This window comes from Cherax quadricarinatus, chromosome 36 (genome assembly GCF_038502225.1).
Source record: "Cherax quadricarinatus isolate ZL_2023a chromosome 36, ASM3850222v1, whole genome shotgun sequence".
In the NCBI taxonomy this organism is placed as follows: Eukaryota; Metazoa; Arthropoda; class Malacostraca; order Decapoda; family Parastacidae; genus Cherax; species Cherax quadricarinatus.
This window is the reverse complement of record NC_091327.1, coordinates 8,822,893-8,831,126: the sequence shown is the minus strand read 5'-3', so window position 1 is coordinate 8,831,126 and position 8,234 is coordinate 8,822,893.

The following is an 8,234-nucleotide window of genomic DNA, read 5'->3' as shown; positions in this document are numbered from 1 at the left end:
ACATCCCCACCCCTCCTTCAGAGCACAGGCACTGTACTCTGTCTCTAACTCTGTCTATCTGTCTATCTCTGTCTCACAGGTAAACATAAATATAATTATACATAGTGTAAATTACCTAGGATAATCCAAAAAAATCCCGACAAAGTGCTATACTGTGCTTGTAGATATAATGCGTTAGAATACCTGTTGGTATCCTGTCTCTCTGCTTCTCTGTCTCTCTGAGACAGAGACAAGCAGACAGAAAGACAGATAAGCAGAGAGAGATGCCAAGCTCATCAAATGTCACCCCTTATCTCATCACTGCACCTCCCCGGCGCTCATCAAATGTCACTCCTCACCCTTTATCTCATCTTATCACTGCACCCTCGCATGGGGCTTGTCACTGACAATTGTCTTACATGATGCTCAAGGGAACTACTACTACTAATTCTTCCTTCTTCTTCTCCCTCCTTCTTCTTCTTCTTCCTTCTTCTTCTCCTTTCTTCTTCTTCTTCCTTCTTCATCTTCCTTCTTCTTCTTCCTCCTTCTTCTTCTTCCTCCTTCTTCTTCTTCCTCCTCCTTCTTCTTCCTTCTTCTTTCTTCTCCTCCTTCTTTCTTCTTATTATTATTATATACTCCAATGTATCCAAAACATTGCTGGGACCTATAAATACTTTGTATATATTCCTAGACAATAGTAAATGACCAAGGCAGGTGTAAATGTCTGTGTGCTTGTGACAATTTGAGTACAATTTTCAGTAGCTAATATTAGTGTCAGAACAAAGATTGGTTATGAAATCACAAGTACTGCTATAAATTGTAATTATAAAAACATAAAAATTATATTAATAATATAAAAATGAGAAAAAAGGTATATTGGCAACACTTCTGCAAGCGGCAGGACTCGACGTTGCCGTCAGATGAGCATTAACCCTTTGACTGTTTCAGGCCCCTCTCTGAAACTGTCATTCTATGTCGCTCAATTTTTGAAAAAAAAAAAAATTATTTTTTCTTATGAAATGATAGAGAATCTTTTCCCGATGGTAATGACACCAAAAGTTCGAAATTTGGTCGAAAACTCGTGGAATTATGCTCCCGCGAAGTTAGCGGTCTCGGCGACATATGCGTATCGGCGATTTCGCCGACTTTGAGCCCTATTTTCAGCCAATTCCATTGTTCCAGTTGACCAAACTCATAGCTATTTCTTTAGAACTCCATTTTATCTATCAGCTGAGTACAAGAAACCTCCCATTTACTAATTTGGACTACCCAATATGGTGGTCAGAAATTGGCAATTTGGCCAATTTCACGCAAAATAAAAAAGATGCCAATTTCAAAATAGGGTCCAGAATAAACAAGGTAGACATTCGTGGCACTAAAATAACATATGCTCTGTTCATTAGTCACATCTCTAGGCCCCTCTTATATTATTATTGCTTTCTATTTTGATATTTTATTCATACAAAAAAATACAAAATTTACTGTTATGCAGACGACTGCATTATTGTAAAAATGGTATAAATAATATCAGTGCACTAGTGAAAGAATATTAGACTCCCCAGTTGACGTGTATTGGTCGTGTGGTGTGATTTATTTACTCTTGAACATTGGTAAAAATCGAACATTTCCGCTACTTTGAGCTCAGTTTCAAGGTCGTTTTCATCGTAAAAGTAATGAAAATCATCTCTATTTCTGTAATATGTTTTCCATTTTATCACCTAAGACCATGAAAACGCGAATACAACGATAAATACTATACGAAAATACACCTCAAAGTCGGCGTTTTATTCCAAAAAAACGATCAGAGTTTTTTTTTTCTCATTACGCAATGTGTGCTGCAGGATTTTTTTTATGTGGTGCACACTGACCACACAGACCCATTCTCTCACATGTGGGCCTACCAGCTTTCTCCCACTTGATTTGAAGCCGCTAGAATTATTGAGTATATATACGTCAGAAACATTGGCTCGTAAGACGTATTTATACGTCGAAAACAGTCAAAGGGTTAAGTGCCAACTTCACAGCTTCATATCTCAGTAAGTACTGACCCTATTTTTTTCATTTTAATCCTATAACACTTAGAAAAATGTTCTCTTTATTTCTATAAAAAATTATGTTTTATTTTTCAAAATATTCAAGGTACTGGGGGAGAGAACGTACATACATGTTTGGACCATTCACGGGTTAATAAATGTATGGAAGAGGGGAAGGTACCTAGGGATTAGCAAATAGCATGCATAGTTCCTTTAAATAAAGGCAAAGGGGACAAAAGAGAATATAAAAATATATAGGGAATAAGCCTGTTGAGTACAAAATAGGGCCCCACTTATATGGCAGATTAGGTTCCAGGCTATCGCCAAAAAGGCAGACATCGCCGGAAAGCAGAACGCCATTTTTTCCATTAATAAATGCATATAAATGCCAGACAACAAGTCAACACTAACTTATATTAACCCTTTCAGGGTCCAAGGCCAAAATCTGAATTGGTGCCCCAGTGTCCAAGAATTTTCAAAAAAATAATTGTTATTTTTTCTTATGAAATGGTAGAGAATCTTTTTGTGAATGTAATAAAACAAAAAGTACGAAATTTGATGGAAAATTGACGAAATTATGCTCTCGTGAATTTTGATGTGTCAGCGATATTTACGAATCGGCGATTTTGCCGACTTTGACTCCCATTTTAGGCCAATTACATTATTCCAGTCGACCAAATTCTCAGCTATTTCACTAGTATTACTTCTATTCTATCGATTGAGCACAAGAAATCGCCAAGTCAACTGTTTCAACTACAAAATAAAGTGACCGGAAATTGGTAATTTGGCCAATTTAACACAAAGTTCAAAATATTCCAATTTCAAAATAGGGTCCAGAATAAACAATGTAGGTATTCCTGGCACTAAACTAACATTTCCTCTGTTCATTAGTTATGTTTTGAGGCTTTACAAATAAATTCCATTTTTATTTTTTATTCACATAATGAATTTTTATTCACACCAAAAAATAGAAGATTTACTGTTATGCAATATTGTAATAATTGTATAAATATCATCACCACATTTGTGAATGTATATTAGACCCACCAGCTGGCGTGTATTAGACGTGTGAGGTCTTTTGTTTACTCTTGAACATCGGCAAAAATTTAACATTTCCGCCACTTTGAGCTCAATTTCAAGCCATTTCCAGTGCAGAGAACTTTCACGGCGCGCATAACGGAGATAAAACACCTCAATTACTGGGAGCGCTTGAGGTTCCTAAACCTGTATTCCCTGGAACACAGGAGGGAGAGATACATGATTATATACACCTGGAAAATCCTAGAGGGACTAGTACCGAACTTGCACACGAAAATCACTCACTACGAAAGCAAGACTTGGCAGACAATGCACCATCCCCCCAATGAAAAGCAGGGGTGTCACTAGCACGTTAAGAGACCATACAATAAGTGTCAGGGGCCCGAGACTGTTCAACTGCCTCCCAGCACACATAAGGGGGATTACCAACAGACCCCTGGCAGTCTTCAAGCTGGCACTGGACAAGCACCTAAGTCAGTTCCTGATCAGCCGGGCTGTGGCTCGTACGTTGGTTTGCGTGCAGCCAGCAGCAACAGCCTGGTTGATCAGGCTCTGATCCACCAGGAGGCCTGGTCACAGACCGGGCCGCGGGGGCGTTGACCCCCGGAACTCTCTCCAGGTAAACTCCAGGTCCAGGTAATCAAAATTATCTCTATTTCTGTAATATGTCTTCCATTCTATCAAATGAGACCAAGAAATCACAAATACAACTATAAAAAACATATGAAAAAGCACTGCAAAGTCGCTGTTTTAATCGAAAATCATGGTCTCAAGTTTTTTTTCTCTCATTATACACAGTGTGCTGCAGGATTTGTTTTATGTGGTGCACACATACCACATAGATGTATTCTCTCATATCTAGGCCCAAATTTACCACTCACAGTTTATCAGAGTGAGCTGAGCTCATGACGTAGATCTACGGTTTGGACCCTGAACGTAAAGCTGTTGATCTACGGGACGGACCCTGAAAGGGTTAACCCTTTGACTGTCGCAACCCCCAATCCTGAGGTGTCTCCTGGTGTCGCAAAATTTAAAAAAAAAAAATAGTTTTTCTTATGAAATGATAGAGAATCTTTTCCCGATTGTAATGACACCAAAAAAACGAAATTTGATGGAAAACTGACGGAATTATGCTCTCGCGAAGTTAGCGACCTCGGCGCTGTTTACAAACCGGCGATTTCGCCCACTTTGAGCCCTATTTTCGGCTAATTCCATTGCTCCAGTCGCCCAAACTCATAGCTATTTCTTTAGAACTCCATTTTTTCTATCGATTGAGTACAAGAAACTGCCCATTTACCGATTTCAACTAGCTAATAATGTGGTCAGAAATTTGCAATTTGGCCAATTTCACGAAAACTAAAAAATATGACAATTTCAAAATAAGGTCCAGAATGAACAATGCAGATATTCCTGGCTCTAAAATAACATTTTCTTTGTTCATCAGTCATGTCTCCAGGCCCCTCTGATATTACTGTTGCTTTCTATTTTGAATTTTTATTCAAACAAAAAATAGAAGACTTACTATTATGCAGACTACTGCAATACTGTAATAATTGTATAAATAACATCAACCCATTCATGACTGCATATTAGAATGGCTAGTTGGGCATTTAGTGGACAATGGCATCATTTGTTTACTTTTGAACATTGGCAAAAATCTAACATTTCCCCTACTTTGAGCTCCATTTCTAGGTTCATTTTATAGTAAAATCAATCAAAATAACCTCTATTTCTATAATATGCTTTCCATTCTATCAAATGAGACCAAGAAAATGAGAATACAACCATAAATACTACACGAAAATAGACCACAAAGTCGGCATTTTAATTAAAAAAAAAACAGTCGGAGTTTTTTTTTTCTCATTATGCACTGCGTGCTCCAGGATTTTTTTTTATATGGTGCACACTGACCACACAGACCCATTCTCTCACATGTGGGCCTACCAGCTTTCTCCTGCTTGATTTGAAGCCGCTAGAATTTATGAGTATATATACGTCAAACACGGTACCTCGTAAGACGTGTATATACGGCCGCGATAGTCAAAGGGTTAAGTTAGTAATAGAACTAGGCATTAAAAAAACACAAAAAGAAAAATACATATACAGTGGACCCTCGACCAACGATATTAATCTGTTCCAGAGAGCTCATCGTTAGACAAAATTATCATTAGTTGAATTAATTTTCCCCATAAGAAATAATGGAAATCAAATTAATCCGTTCAAGACACCCAAAACTATGAAAAAAAAAAAATTTTTACCGCATGAAATATATATTTTCCTACACACAAACAGAAGGATAGATGCACAATACATGTACAGTAGGGCCCCACTTATACGGCAGTTAGGTTCCAGGCTACTGCCGTAAAGCAGAAATCGCCATAAAGTGGAACACCCTTTTTTTCCCCCTTATAAATGCATACAAATACTAGATAACAAGTTTACAGTAACGTATATTAAGTTAACAATAGAACTAGGCATCAAAAAACAATAAAAAACTACAATACACATGCTAGGTTGGTAGACAGCAACCACCCAGGGAAGTACTACCGTCCTGCCAGATGACTGTGAAACAAAAACCTGTAACTGTTTTGCATGATGGTAGGATTGCTGGTTTCTTTTTCTGTCTCATAAACACGCTAAGATAACAGGGATATCTTGCTACTCCTACTTACACTTTGGTCACACTTCACAGACACGCACATGCATATATATATATACATACATCTAGGTTTTTCTCCTTTTTCTAAATAGCTCTTGTTCTTTTTTATTTCTTCTATTGTCCATGGGGAAGTGGAAAAGAATCTTTCCTCCGTAAGCCATGCGTGTCGTATGAGGCGACTAAAATGCCGGGAGCAATGGGCTAGTAACCCCTTCTCCTGTATACAATTACTAAAAAAGAGAAGAAGAAAAACTTTATAAAACTGGGTTGCTTAAATGTGCGTGGATGTAGTGCGGATGACAAGAAACAGATGATTGCTGATGTTATGAATGAAAAGAAGTTGGATGTCCTGGCCCTAAGCGAAACAAAGCTGAAGGGGGTAGGAGAGTTTCAGTGGGGGGAAATAAATGGGATTAAATCTGGAGTATCTGAGAGAGTTAGAGCAAAGGAAGGGGTAGCAGTAATGTTAAATGATCAGTTATGGAAGGAGAAAAGAGAATATGAATGTGTAAATTCAAGAATTATGTGGATTAAAGTAAAGGTTGGATGCGAGAAGTGGGTCATAATAAGCGTGTATGCACCTGGAGAAGAGAGGAATGCAGAGGAGAGAGAGAGATTTTGGGAGATGTTAAGTGAATGTATAGGAGCCTTTGAACCAAGTGAGAGAGTAATTGTGGTAGGGGACTTGAATGCTAAAGTAGGAGAAACTTTTAGAGAGGGTGTGGTAGGTAAGTTTGGGGTGCCAGGTGTAAATGATAATGGGAGCCCTTTGATTGAACTTTGTATAGAAAGGGGTTTAGTTATAGGTAATACATATTTTAAGAAAAAGAGGATAAATAAGTATACACGATATGATGTAGGGCGAAATGACAGTAGTTTGTTGGATTATGTATTGGTAGATAAAAGACTGTTGAGTAGACTTCAGGATGTACATGTTTATAGAGGGGCCACAGATATATCAGATCACTTTCTAGTTGTAGCTACACTGAGAGTAAAAGGTAGATGGGATACAAGGAGAATAGAAGCATCAGGGAAGAGAGAGGTGAAGGTTTATAAACTAAAAGAGGAGGCAGTTAGGGTAAGATATAAACAGCTATTGGAGGATAGATGGGCTAATGAGAGCATAGGCAATGGGGTCGAAGAGGTATGGGGTAGGTTTAAAAATGTAGTGTTAGAGTGTTCAGCAGAAGTTTGTGGTTACAGGAAAGTGGGTGCAGGAGGGAAGAGGAGCGATTGGTGGAATGATGATGTAAAGAGAGTAGTAAGGGAGAAAAAGTTAGCATATGAGAAGTTTTTACAAAGTAGAAGTGATGCAAGGAGGGAAGAGTATATGGAGAAAAAGAGAGAGGTTAAGAGAGTGGTGAAGCAATGTAAAAAGAGAGCAAATGAGAGAGTGGGTGAGATGTTATCAACAAATTTTGTTGAAAATAAGAAAAAGTTTTGGAGTGAGATTAACAAGTTAAGAAAGCCTAGAGAACAAATGGATTTGTCAGTTAAAAATAGGAGAGGAGAGTTATTAAATGGAGAGTTAGAGGTATTGGGAAGATGGAAGGAATATTTTGAGGAATTGTTAAATGTTGATGAAGATAGGGAAGCTGTGATTTCGTGTATAGGGCAAGGAGGAATAACATCTTGTAGGAGTGAGGAAGAGCCAGTTGTGAGTGTGGGGGAAGTTCGTGAGGCAGTAGGTAAAATGAAAGGGGGTAAGGCAGCCGGGATTGATGGGATAAAGATAGAAATGTTAAAAGCAGGTGGGGATATAGTTTTGGAGTGGTTGGTGCAATTATTTAATAAATGTATGGAAGAGGGTAAGGTACCTAGGGATTGGCAGAGAGCATGCATAGTTCCTTTGTATAAAGGCAAAGGGGATAAAAGAGAGTGCAAAAATTATAGGGGGATAAGTCTGTTGAGTGTACCTGGTAAAGTGTATGGTAGAGTTATAATTGAAAGAATTAAGAGTAAGACGGAGAATAGGATAGCAGATGAACAAGGAGGCTTTAGGAAAGGTAGGGGGTGTGTGGACCAGGTGTTTACAGTGAAACATATAAGTGAACAGTATTTAGATAAGGCTAAAGAGGTCTTTGTGGCATTTATGGATTTGGAAAAGGCGTATGACAGGGTGGATAGGGGGGCAATGTGGCAGATGTTGCAAGTGTATGGTGTAGGAGGTAGGTTACTGAAAGCAGTGAAGAGTTTTTACGAGGATAGTGAGGCTCAAGTTAGAGTATGTAGGAAAGAGGGAAATTTTTTCCCAGTAAAAGTAGGCCTTAGACAAGGATGTGTGATGTCACCGTGGTTGTTTAATATATTTAAAGATGGGGTTGTAAGAGAAGTAAATGCGAGGGTCTTGGCAAGAGGCGTGGAGTTAAAAGATAAAGAATCACACACAAAGTGGGAGTTGTCACAGCTGCTCTTTGCTGATGACACTGTGCTCTTGGGAGATTCTGAAGAGAAGTTGCAGAGATTGGTGGATGAATTTGGTAGGGTGTGCAAAAGAAGAAAATTAAAGGTGAATACAGGAAAGA